General features: G+C 39.2%; 1 pseudogene; it reads left to right on the plus strand.

Moving 5' to 3' along the window:
- The first annotated feature begins 11,777 nt into the window (after positions 1-11,777).
- Positions 11,778-13,270, plus strand: LOC118016507 (annotated as a pseudogene).
- Positions 13,271-13,581: the final 311 nt, after the last annotated feature.

Consider the following 13,581-nt stretch of genomic DNA (forward strand, 5'->3'; position numbering starts at 1 on the left):
GAACACATCAATAAATAGTGAACATCAGGGAAGACTAGTGAACACCAGGGAAGATGACCCAAATTGTGCTTTTGAAAAGCGAGTATGGGTACTACAGAGATCCTAATAAATGATACAACAGTGGGCAGCCTGGAGGAGTAGAAAAACAGCCAGCAACATAAATAGAACCTGAGTGAAACAGAGAAAAACTGATTGAGATTTATAACCTAGGCCCACTTATGAAAATTAAAAAGACAAGGTCACAAAACCACACACATTTGACCAGAGCACATACAAAGATGCATAACAAACATGTTAGGTTATTTTTTAGAGGAAAGAAGGAAGTAGGCATGGAAAATGGGGACAAGATAAGGAAATGGAGGGGTTTCCCCGAAATAGTAATTATAATGAGCTATGAAATATGGGATGTGATTAGCTCGACTCTACACCTGAATTTTAGAAATACATATGTGTGTGTGTCTCACTAATGTCCTAAGCAATATAGACATTATAATTTTTAGCTCCCAGTTTTAATCCTGTGCTGTGCTTTATGAAGATATGAGGCCTGTGAACCAACACATCACAATCTCCTTGCCATGTATGTTCATGACTATCATTGTTCATGGCATATTTTAAATACACGGAGCCGTTAAATTGTGACACTACAGAGACATTTGTAGGAGAGAAGACTATGCCCCTTCTATGCATGCTGCCTTCTCAGATGTGATCCAGGAAAAGCACAACTTTCATGCAGTAACAGAAAGAAGCAAGTTTCTGAGTACATGTGATTTTCTTGCATTTTTTTGAACTCTTTTAGTTTGTTACCATCTATTAGAGAAGTACCAACAGGGGCGCCTGGGTGGCTCAGTCGGTTAAGCATCTGTCTTCGGCTCAGGTCATGATCCCAAGGTCCTGGGATCAAGCCCCACATGGGGCTCCCTGCTCAGTGGGGAGCCTGCTTCTCCCTCTCCATCTGCCTGCCACTCCCCCTGCTTGTGCTCTCTCTCTCTTTCTCTGTCAAATAAATAAATAAAATCTTAAAAAAAAAAAAAGTATCAGCAAAACTTGATAAACATTCAGGCAAAAGTAAATTACCTAATACGATCCATTCGTTTCCCAGCCAAGAAACTTAGATTCACTAGTCAGAACCTATATATCTAACACACTGTCATTTGCAGTAACTGAACAAATATTCTCTTCTTATCTTACATTTAGCCCACACTCCAAGGTGTGAGTGCCCATATTCATCCACAGCCTTTAAGAATAACCTAACATTGTGAATACCTTGTCCAGAAAAGGAGGAAGTAGTGACATTATTAAAGTTATATTAATAACTAAAAAGTTACAGCCATTGTAAAAATAGAATCCTCCTGCAAATTAATTTTTAAAACAATTAATGGATATTTTAAGTACCAGCTTTTTGTTGTCTCTTTTTTCTTCCATGATTTACATGAAAGTTTTAATACTTTAGAAGCTTTCAGATTTTATGTACCAAAACATAATGCACATGAATACACACCCATGAAGACCTCCAGCCTGAAACTTCATTTCAGAGAAAAGTCTGAGTATTGAAAATGCAGCAGATCTGGTTTTTAAATAGTTGAGCTTTTCAAGGGGATGGGTAATCTATCATAATGGAACACTTAGCTTCACTTAAAAAGTATACATTTATGGTTCTCTGTTTATGACATCATTATGATCTTTACTCCTAGTACTCTTATTCTGTGATCAGAATGTGAAAATAACACAGAAATAAGTGAAAAGAGAGTTCAGTCTCAGTTAGTTAAGGTCATAAAGTTATTGGCCATTAGATTTTTAATACAACATAAAAAGGAGGTTATTATCTATCATTGTCAAAGAAATGTAGGCTGTACTTCATGTAATTAAAGTAACTTCTAATTACATAAGAGATTGGATTTGCTTTTTCCATAGTTCATTTCAAATGGAATGAGTCAAAGAATTCATCTACTCTTTTTTTTTATGTCATTAGACTTGTGCCTTTTTCCTGAACAAGATATATGACATAGCTGGGATGCTGTGTGGATCAGCCTAATGACATGCCCATTGTGAAAGAAAGTCCCAGTATTACCTCCTCCTGAAGTCGGAAGTTATTTAAGGGTGGATGAATAGAATTCTGGGCTTTTCTCTTTCTCCTAATGTAACTTGGTATTCACAGCTTCTTTTCATTTAAATCACTGATTCATTCCTTTAAGTCTTTATTTATAAAGGAACCCTAAGTGTATAGTCAAAAAAATATTTATTGAGCACTTCCAATAGACCAACCATTGTTCTAGCCTCTAGACGTGTGTTTCTCCAAGTGTGGTCTCCACATCACCTGCAACTTAGTTACTGGAAGTAACTAAGTGATGACCACTCCCCATCCAACAGCAACTAAATCAGATCTTGAAAGGTGGGACCCAGGAATCTAAATTGTTAAAAGTACTTCAAATTATCTGGAAAATCCCAATAAGAAAATTTAGTCCCTGTCAACAATGCCTGATAAAAAGATGAGAATTCAGATAGGAAACGGCAGATCCAGACTTACAGTCAATAAAATCTGAGCAATGATTTGTGTCACTTCTGGGATAAACCACTTAACTGACAATGCTCTACTATCTCATCTTCTTCTGATATGGCAGACCTGGAAACCTTACACTGAGTTGGTGGTATCATAAAATGTTAGCATCTCAGCAAAGAGTAGAAACTTGTTGCCAACCACGATGGCCATGTAGCATGAGCAAAAAATACACCTTTGTTGTTTTAAGCCACTTAGATCTGGAGGACTATTTGCTACTGACGCACAACCAATTTATCCTGACTGACGCAGATGATTCACCTTCCATCATTGTTCCTATAGGGAGTGTTGTGATCACATATCCTTTACTTCAAAAACCATGTTAAAAGTTTTCTGTTTACTGCCTCGCCCCCCGCTTATGAGCTTTCGATCTCTCTCTCTAATAAATAAATAAAATCTTTAAAAAAAAAACATTTTCAGGGGCGCCTGGGTGGCTCAGTTGTTAAGCATCTGCCTTCGGCTCAGGTCACGATCCCAGGGTCCTGGGATCGAGCCCCGCATCGGGCTCCCTGCTCGGCGGGAAGCCTGCTTCTCCCTCTCCCACTCCCCCTGCTTGTGTTCCCTCTCTCGCTGTCTCTCTCTGTGTGTCAAATAAATAAATAAAATCTTTAAAAAAAAAAAAAATTTTCCGTGTGAAAATCTACAGATAGAACTTGCCAAACAGAGGTAACTGCAAGAGCAAAGATCCTAAGATCACAATGAACTTCCCTGTTTGTGGAATAGAAAAAAAGACTAATGTAACAAAAGAATAGAGCATAGGGGAAGGGAGGAGAGAGATAAGAAGTAGGATCAGAGAATTTGTTAAGGATCAGATTACAGAGGCTTTGTGAGCCATGATAAACACTTCAGATTTTATTCTTTGTGCAAGGGATGCCATTGGAAAGTTTTAAGCAAGAGACTATGTAATATGAATTACATTTCTAAAAGATCACTCTGACTGCCTGGGGGACAGTGCAAAGGAGCAGAAACCATCAAACAGAGAGAAAAAATGAATTCCCCATTGAATACCCTTGTGCTTAACTTCCATCTTTAGTCCATTCTATTATTTCTGTGCCCTGTGCAGTTAGTCAAATTTATTCTAGGTTTTATTAAAATATTATTTCTCCAAAATTGACATTAAAAAAATGCTTGTCTTTGTGGTGGAATCCCAACAATAATTCCTACTTCATTTAACAAACATCTGTAAGGTCTTTTTACATGACAGACACTGTAGTGAAAAGATAATTGGGATGACATATCAAGACCCTGTGGGGAATCTCTGCAGGGTCCCCCACCCTAACTTCGTAAGAACATTTCATCTTCTTTCCGGTGAATCCTCTGTTTGTCTTCAGCTACCATCAATCTTCTTTGTTTACAGACTTGGCTGTAAATTCCTCAACTTTCTTGGTTCCTTGTCCCTCCACTCCCCCCACCCTCATGTTTAACACCATTGACCTGACCTTGACTTCAAAGATGTATCCTATTGGAACTATCACAGAGACTTGGCCCTATAACTCAAGGCTTTTTTTGTCACTATCCATGAGGTGTGTGGGGGCACTGTCGGGGAATAAGAATCATAGGAAACAATCAGCTCCCCATGTTGGACTGAAATCTCACTGAGCTCTGCTGTGCTGTTACATGAGAGAAGGAAGAATTACAGTTTCTACATTCTGCTCATTGCAGCAAGTCACCTCATCAGCATGATTCCCCCCTTTACGTGGGATGCTATAGTTCAAAACCTAAGTGCAACATATCCTTCAGTCTCCATAAAACCAACGTTGCCCCCCAGATAGCTTGAGACAGGGAGAATGGAGTACTGCCATTCACAGCCTATCAAAACCAGTTTGGAAAGCCATCCCCCTCAATCATTATTTATAAAAATATACAGGCAGTCCTCGCTTTGCACAGTCCCAATATGCACCATTCAGTTACCACGGTTTAGTTAAATTGCACTGATCCCTGACAACCTGATCCACATTTCTATTTCCACAGTACATTAACTGTGAATAATTGTATAAAGTATAAATTTGGCTGCTAATTTTTTCGTCCATAAATCACGACATGAATAGCAGAGGCTTATCCTGATCAGTGGCCAATCATGTCATTTCTTTCAAAGTTCATCAGTGATTGGTCACTGCCTGTGTTACTCAATCAGGTACAGGCAGCAAAACAGGTAGTTTTGCCTCTTTGTCTCTCAGTGATAAATCCCCATGAAATTTTAGAAAGATGGATAATTGAGAGAGGGAATTGGCCAACAAAGATGAAAGTACAGCAAAGAAATGAAAAGTGATAATGCTGGAAATGAAATTGGAGTCTAACATTCATGGAGTTATCGGAGAAATGGCTGAAGGTGGTAATCTTGATATTACCACCGTGGGAGACACCCTGGACGTGCAGTTAGAGGAGTCTAGGGAAGGCCAACTTATGGACATAAATGAGAGAAATGGTTGTGACAAAGAGGAGGCAGGTGTCCCAGAGGAAATGCCTGATGTTGGCAGAAGACTTCACGTCAAAGGCACTCTCAGAGATACTCCATGACATTGAAAGAGCCAAAGATTAAATGTCAGAAGCTGATCAGAATTTGCCAAGGCATAGAAGAGATGCATTGAATACATCGTAATTTATTTACAAGAATATGGCAATCGCTGTTCAACTTTTGATAAGTTTTTTTACAAAGAAATAAAACATTGAATTCTCAATATTTGTACTATTTTACATTACAATGAAAATAAGCATTAGTTTTGCTATTCTTTTTTGTTTCACTGTACCATACTTTTATAACCAATAGAGAACTTTCAATATTTGACAGAAATGTTTAAAGGTCATGGAACAATCTTACATTTTCTCACTGTATTACTTTGCATGGTTTCAGTCTGCATGGTTGTTTTCACAGCCCTGCACTCCTGTGCAAAGTGAGAATTGCCTATACAGAGAAACTCAGCATGCATCCGTATTATCTACTCTCTCTATTCCATGGAGCTTGTAGCTCCTGTTTTTTATGCATTTTGTCTTAGAAACCTGTTTTTATTCCCCTGTGTTCTTCTCTAATGCTAGTAAGTGATTTCAAATACAATAATTTTATGGGATAACCTTGCTAGATAGAAAGCTTTCTATGCTACTCACTTAATGCTTTCCAAAATTTTCTCTTTTGGCTAAAAATGGTTTAATAGTCATTGTTTAACAATAGCAGTAAGATTGAAAACTAACTCTCAAAACTTAGGAGATTAAGGAAGTAACATTTCATTTCTGTGGTGGATTATTTACATCTATTTAAAAGAATCATGAAGAAGAACATTCAAACGATGTGAAAGAATTTTAGGACTATCTCACGAAGTGGGAAAAGCAAGTGACAAAATACTTTCCAGTTTGATTCCATTTTTTGCAAATACACAGGTATATTGTACATAAATAATCATAATGAAGGATGTAATCAAAATGTCAAGGGTAGTTATCTTTGAGTGGAAGGATTATAAGAAATTTTTTTCCTAGTCTCTGTGTTTTCTGATTTGTCTACAATGGGACTATAACACTTCTGTAGGTAGACTCTGTCAAAAAAATTCTGCTCTTATCTCTACATTTTCTCTCTTTTTTTAAAGATTTTATTTATTATCCACCAGAGAGAGAGAGAGCACACAAGAGGAGTGGGGGCAGAGGCTGAGGGAGAAGCAGGCCTGAGCTGAAGGCAGAGGCTTAACCCACTGAGCCACCCAGGCGCCCCACCTCTACATTTTCTTAATGTTATAGTAATAAAAACGAGCAGTGAAGCAGACATTAAATTGTGTTTTTTAACTCTCTCAACCTTTCTCACTTGCTTCCTTCCTATCACAGACTCAGAACATTCCCTAATGAGTCAGGCAGCCATGATGATGCTGACTCTGTTAAAATATATATATTCAGAAAGATCAACTTTTCCAGTATCAGAGGTGAAGCATACAGGAGCTTAAAAACATTCCAGGAGTCTCAAGATTTGAAAGCTCAAATTCCCTTGCCTCTAACTTTTAATGTGCCCGGTCTCAGCATTGCCACACCCAGGCATCGCTGATGGATTGAAAAAACCATCTGTGTGGCGTCCATGGCATTGCCTGTGTCTGATTAATTGAAAATAGTTGACGAAATCCACATGGTTAAATAAATCAGGAGAATGGCAACCAAGGCACAGATGTTTACAATCTTCCTGCACAGTCATATGAACATAATCTGCCAGGAAAACAAAGCCTGCTGGACTGTTTCTCACATTTGCACACTCAACTTTTTTCAACTATTTATTGAGCATTTACTATACCCCCAGTCCTATGCTTAACGTTTATGTTCATTTTCTCATTCAATCCTCACAGGAACTCTGTGAACAGAATACTATTATTTTCACTTTACAGATTTTTTTAAAGATTTTATTTATTTGAGAGAGAGAGAATGAGAGAGAGAGAGAGAGCATGAGAGGGGGGAGGGTCAGAGGGAGAAGCAGACTCCCCGCAGAGCAGGGAGCCCGATGTGGGACTCGATCCTTGGACTCCAGGATCATGACCTGAGCTGAAGGCAGTCGCTTAACCAACTGAGCCACCCAGGTGTCCTCACTTTACAGATTTTATAGGAAATTACAGCTCGGAATGTTGGGTAACCCATCCAGGGTCAGACACCAAACACATAATAATAACCACGAACTCTAAGAATACAGGGTTTTACTTCATGCTCTTATCTATTTATTTAGAACTATATTTGTTTTGTTTTGTTTTTTTAAACCTTTCATCTGCAAACAACCAACAAAACATGACATGAAACTAGTTGTAAAACAAACAAGCGACTATGTGTAAAAATGTATTCTAGAAAACCTCCCATACGTATAAGCATTTCGTTAACTTCTTATATAATTGCCAATCGCTCATAAGAAGGAAACAGATTTTATTTAAAGCATAAAAATTATAGCACTGTTTTTAAAAGTGGCTTTGGATAAAATTTAACAAAAACATAATGAAAAACACTAAGGGGAAATTAAAATAACTTTTTAGTATTACTAAATAAGGAAAATTGTTTTGATGAGCCAAAAGTACTATTTTAATTAGAAATCCTATGACAACAACAAAATTAACAAAAATGTTCCTTTTAGACACTTCAGTGTATCTCCCACCTCCTCAGACAAAATTCTATCCTGTTGATGATTCTCACAGAAGACATTGCTCCTACATTTCCGTAACTGCCATTCTTGCTCCAGTTGGTGGTTCTCACTGCAGAAGCTCAAAGCCCTTTTTACTCCACCTTGGCCTTCCATTTCTGACCTTTCAAGTCTTCCTGAAATCAAATTGCCAAATCCTGTTTTCTCCTGGCAGAGCATCTCCTAATCCTCCTAATGTAATTTAGACTGACAGGACTGAGCTACAATGTTCAATAATATATCTGCAGATGAAAAGAAGGGTGGCCTGAGGGCTACTCCAAGCAAGCTTCCGATTGGACAAACCAGACTAGAGAAGGCCTGTGCCTGTGCCCATCCCTGGGTGTGGGGGCCACATTTGCTACCCATTTGTAACTATGACTTGTTCCTGGCCTCCAGGGCTGGGAGCTCAGGCTTCTGACTATATGGAGACAGATTATTTTTATTAATAATAATAGCCTGATTTATAGAGTGCTTATTATGTGCCAGCCTGATTATAGAGTGCTTATTATTACCTTGCCAAGTGATGTTATATGTCTTTATAGGACTTATCTAATTAAATTATATATCTTTCTGCTTTCTGCATTCAGGGAGATTAGCAGGCTTATTCAGTGGCCAAAATAGTGAGTAAGACCAAAAACAGTACTTTGTTTTCATCTCTCCCTCATTCTTTTACTGGTAAACTTTTATTGAACACCTAATATGTGTTTGGAATTGCATTGAGTGTAGGTCTCACCTTTATGGAATAAAAATTTCTTGGGAGCAGAAACATACAAATAAATACTACAATGTAAATATGTTAAAAAATATATATAGTTCAAATTCTACTAAACTCACCTTTTAAAAATGTACAACTCCGTGATTTTTAAGTTTATTTACAATGTGTAACCATCTAATTCTAGAACATTGACATCATCCCCCAAAAGAAACCCTTTACCTATTAGCAGTCACTCTCCATCCCCCTGCCCTTGGAAGCCACTAATCTACTTTCTGTCTCTATGGATTTGCCTATTATGGACATTTCAAATAAATGGAATTATATCAAAAGAGAGAGAGAGAGAGAGAAAGAAAGAAATACATAGAAAGGAATCATATTTAAGAAATGGAGGTTGCCTAAGTAAATTAGTTAAAAGGGTCTTCTACCTTCTCTAGACGGCTTCATTAGCAGAGTTCTGTTAAGGCGGTGGCTTACAAAAGAATTTTTATCACCTTGAATCAGTCTCCTTGCTACAGAGCCATCTAGAAAGATCTGAATCACAAATAGGTGCTAATGACTCTCACATTCAGAACGGTATTTAACACCCTGCTCCTAGACTCTTTTTTTGTCCAAGGTCAGCTGCTACTCACACAAAAACATAAATTATGTTTTTGAAGAGTATTTATGAAGATGCATAAATGATCACATACATAGGAAACAACAAGGAGAAAATTGTATATGAGTTATGATCCCACATTGAAACAAACAAGAAAACTCATTAAACACATATGCAAAGAAATATGAGAAAATGTGATACAGTATTAGAATAATCGGAAATTTTGTTTTTCTCCATATATCATTCCATATTGTGCACATCTATAAATATAATCACTCAGGAGTTTTATAATCAGAAAAAGTAAATATTTTATACAAATTAAAATCAAAAGAAGAATGAGTAAAAGTATACTTCGTATACTATATCTCTAATTATTGTTTTACTGAGTTTACCAATGACCCGTTTATGACTCTAAGTAGTATGTTATATTATTTTCAAATATTTTTTTTAATCCAAAAGAAAACAAACAAACAGGTTTTCTTTAGGTAGAAGTTCCTAATTCTAAACAGATCATATTCACTATCTCGTCACCAGACTTGAGTTCACACAAAATGGCCTCTCACTAACTACCTATTAGAGAGAAAAAGAGAAGAAAAGTGACTGGCTGCTCAAATTAATAGTTTCACACACTGCTTTTTTGGAGACGATCATTTCCTTCAAGATTCTTCTTCAACTTCCCTGAAGGAGAAATTTGGCATCCAGACACATGCGTGCACAAGCGCGCACACACACACACACAGCCCCCCTAAGAATTTATATTTTTTTTAAAAATTCCTTGAAAATATAAAAAGTGCAGAGATGGTGATGAAAACAGGAGGTAACTAGAAATGGGCACATGGAATCTGTTCGGAGTGCTGAAAATGTTTTGGAACTTGATTGTTGTGATGGTTGCTGGCATAACTGTAAATGAGTAATAATTGTTGTACTGTACACTTAAAATAAGTGAATTTTATACCTCCATGAAGCTTACAAAATAAAAAATATAATTGCAATGGATACAGGAAAAAATTACTATAGCAGAAGAAAATGTTTGAGGAATCCTAAAAGCAATTAAGAAATCAAGGTTGCAGTGAAAGCCAGATTAGACAGGCCCAGCTACATGTTTGGGGAGTCCCAGTGCAAAATGAAAATCCAGCACTATTGTTTAAAAATCATTAGGAATTTCAAGATGGTAACATTAAACCAAGCGCAGGGCCCTTCTGAGTGCCAGGCCCTGTGGGACTGCACAGGTCACATGCCCTGAGACCAGCCATGAAGATTGGAAAAAGCATAGGCTGAAACACAGAAAGGAGAAGAAGTCTATGAAATTTTAAGCATGCTCCAAATGAAGAATAAGTGGATCCAAAGAATCGATAGGGCTCGGTGGTGATCACGAGGCGAACTGGGGAAGACACATGTAGCAACATGGTAGGTCAGCACCTCCTTCCATTTTGGCTTATGCTGAATAATAGTTGAGAAGTAAGAGTAACAGACACTTCTGGACTAAAGCATTGAATGCAGGAAATGGGGTTGCAGAGGTATTTACCAAGAACAGAATGAACTCACAAACTGAAAAGACACAAGGCCTTCACTTCCCACCCCAGGGGCACAAACTAACCCTCTTTCACAATAACGGGAGGGAAGTTGCTCTAATGAGAAACTTCATTCACAAATGGGAAATCAGGAAGTTTAAATGCCAGTGTGAAATGAACAAGCAATAATCATAACATTTGCAAAACCCAAACACAGTGAAAGGAAGAAACTCTGCAAACAGAAAAATGAAAATCCATGAAAAAATAGAAATCATTTAAAAATTAACATAATTAACATTTGCAAATAAATGTAAGGGGTGATCCTATCTAAAAATATAAACAGAAGAGATGTTTATGGAAAAAAAAACATTCGCAGATCTTGATTTTTTAAAACCTAGACAATGGCTTACCTGTTCAGTCTATTAAAAGGATGTTTTGATAGATGATTCTAGTTTCAATATATTTTAATTTATCAATCTTACCCTTTATGGGTAGTGATTTTTGCAACTGTGTTTAAGAAATCTTTCATCATCCTAAGGTCAAAAAGATACTCCTATATGTTATCTAGCAAATGCCATCTTTCTTAGCCTTCTACATGTATAATTACAATTCACCTGGAATTGCTTTGTGTGCTGTGTAGGCTGAGAGGAGGCGAGCTTGTCAAGTTCCTGCCCCCACCCCACTGTGACAGATATTGAATATACCCAGCACCATTCATTGAAAGAACTGTTCTTTCCCCACTGCTTTGCAGTGCTGGCTCTGTCACATACCATCCATATGTGAGTCTTTGTCTGTCTGGGTTTTCAACTTATTTAAATTGAGTTTTCATTTTTACTTTGTACAATGTCAATGTTTTAATTGTCCTAACTTCATATTAAGCCTTGATTTTCAATAGTTTGTATCTCTCAACTTAAGATCAACGGGTGATCTTTTTTTTTTTATTCTTATGTTAATCCCCATACATTACATCATTAGTTTTAGATGAAGTGTTCCATGATTCATTGTTTGTGCATAACACCCAGTGCTCCATGCAGAATGTGCCCTCCTCAATACCCACCACCAGGCTAACCCATCCTCCCACCCCCCTCCCCTCCAGAACCCTGTTTGTTTTTCACAGTCCATCGTCTCTCATGGTTCGTCTACCCCTCCAATTTCCCCCGCTTCATTCTTCCCCTCCCGCTACCTTCTTCTTCTTCTTCTTTTTTTTTTTTTCTTAACATATATTGCATTATTTTCAACGGGTGATCTTAACTGGGGACGTGGTTCGGAGGGACATCCGCTTCTGGTCGCTGGATTGAGAAAAGAGTCTTTGGCTGGCCCAGAGCAAGGAGAGCTGACTTGAGGCCCAGCTCTTTGGATCCCCGTGGATACGCTGCCTGCTCATCTCTATCATGGCCCTCCACCCCCGCAGAGTTCGGCTGAAGACCTGGCTGGTGGCCCAGGTGGATAGTGGCCTGTACCCCGGGCTCATCTGGATACACAGGGACTCCAAACGCTTTCAGATTCCCTGGAAACATGCTACCCGGCATAGCCCCCAACAAGAGGAGGAAAATACCATTTTCAAGGTCTGGGCTGTGGAGACAGGGAAGTACCAGGAAGGGGTAGATGACCCTGACCCAGCTAAATGGAAGGCCCAGCTCTGCGGTGCTCTCAACAAGAGCAGGGAATTCAACCTGATGTACGATGGCACCAAGGAAGTACCCATGAACCCAGTGAAGATATATCAAGTGTGTGATATCCCGCAGCCTCAGGGATCAATCATTAACCCAGGATCTACTGGATCTGCTCCTTGGGATGAGAAGGATAATGATGTAGATGAAGAAGATGAGGAAGATGAGCTTGATCAGTCACAGCACCATGTTCCCATCCAGGACACCTTCTCCTTCCTGAACATCAGTGGTTCTCCCAGGGCAGCAGCCAGTGTGGGCAACTGCAGCCCTGAAGCAGTGTGGCCCAAAACTGAAGCTCTGGAAATAGATGTACCCCAGGCACCTATACAGCCCTTCTAGAGCTCTCCAGAGCTGTGGATCAGCTCTTTCCCATGACTGACCTGGACATCAAGTTTCAGTACCGTGGGAAGGAATAGGGGCAGACCATGACCGTGAGCAACCCCCTGGGCTGCCAGCTCTTTTATGGGGACCTGGGTCCCATGCCTGACCAAGAGGAGCTCTTTGGTCCTGTCAGTCTGGAACAGGTCAAGTTCCCAGGTCCAGAGCATATCACCAATGAGAAGCAGAAGCTGTTCACCAGTAAGCTGCTAGACGTCCTGGACAGAGGACTGATCCTGGGGGTCAGCGGTCATGCCATTTATGCCATGACCGCTGGCATGTACTGGTCTGGGCCATGTGCCCCATCACTTGTTGCCCCCAACCTGATTGAGAGACAAAAGAAGGTCAAACTGTTTTGCCTGGAAACGTTCCTTAGTGATCTCATTGCCCACCAGAAAGGACAGATAGAGAAGCAGCCACCATTTGAGATCTACTTATGCTTTGGGGAAGAATGGCCAAATGGGAAACCCCTGGAAAGGAAACTCATCGTGGTTCAGGTCATTCCAGTGGTAGCTCGGATGATCTACAAGATGTTTTCTGGTGATTTTACACAGTCCTTTGACAGTGGCAGTGTCTGCCTGCAGATCTCAACTCCAGACATCAAAGATAACATCGTTGCTCAACTGAAGCAGCTGTAACACATCCTCCAAACCCAGGAAAGCTGGCAGCCCATGCAGCCCACCCCCAGCATGCAACTAGCCCCTGCCCTGCCAGCCCAGTAATCATGAATGCCATCTTTTTTACAGTATTGTACATATCGGTATTTTTTATTACTCAGATTTAACCAGCTTTTAAACTTCTTTCTAACAATGTTAGTGGCCTCCAATTCTCCACATATGCCTGGCTTTTAAAGTTGATTTAATTTATGGAAAAATCACCCTTCTTATTCCCCCTTTCTTTTTTAAACCTCGCAATGTTAGTGTAATGTAGTAGAGGGAGATTTGGCCTGGGACTTTGGACAACAGCGTTCTAGCTGCAGCTTTGCTTCAGTGGTATGACCTTGAACACCAAGTCATTTAACCTCTAGGCTTCA

Source organism: Mirounga leonina, unplaced genomic scaffold (genome assembly GCF_011800145.1).
Source record: "Mirounga leonina isolate KUSES-001 unplaced genomic scaffold, KU_Mleo_1.0 Mir_168, whole genome shotgun sequence".
NCBI lineage: Eukaryota > Metazoa > Chordata > Mammalia > Carnivora > Phocidae > Mirounga > Mirounga leonina.